Here is a 330-nt window from a genome sequence, read left to right on the forward strand (position 1 = left end):
TCAGGGCCGTTAACACATCCGGACTCAGAAGCTGCGTAAGCCATAGGCTGCTAATCACTGGGAAAGGCGCCACTGCTTTGTGTGAAAGCAGCCTTGCAAACGCTGTACTACTAACAGTATGTTTTTGGTTTTTTTTAATAAGCCTATGCCCTAACATACAAAGAGCGGCTTACACTTCTCTCCCAATCTCACGTTACAGGGAAAAAACAGCTGTCAGAAGTGGGATTTGAACCCACGCCTCCAGGGGAGACTGCGACCTGAACGCAGCGCCTTAGACCGCTCGGCCATCCTGACTGCGCGCGGCTGCTGCTTTGTGGAAAGTTTGCCATA

The 330-nt window shown here is 50.9% G+C and overlaps 1 non-coding gene across 1 annotated transcript; it reads right to left on the reverse strand.

The window, feature by feature from the left end:
- Positions 1–211: 211 nt before the first annotated feature.
- On the reverse strand, positions 212–294 carry trnal-cag. The gene has a single exon. It is a non-coding gene; the product is annotated as a tRNA-Leu (tRNA).
- Positions 295–330: the final 36 nt, after the last annotated feature.

This window comes from Micropterus dolomieu, unplaced genomic scaffold (assembly GCF_021292245.1).
Source record: "Micropterus dolomieu isolate WLL.071019.BEF.003 ecotype Adirondacks unplaced genomic scaffold, ASM2129224v1 contig_5357, whole genome shotgun sequence".
In the NCBI taxonomy this organism is placed as follows: domain Eukaryota; kingdom Metazoa; phylum Chordata; class Actinopteri; order Centrarchiformes; family Centrarchidae; genus Micropterus; species Micropterus dolomieu.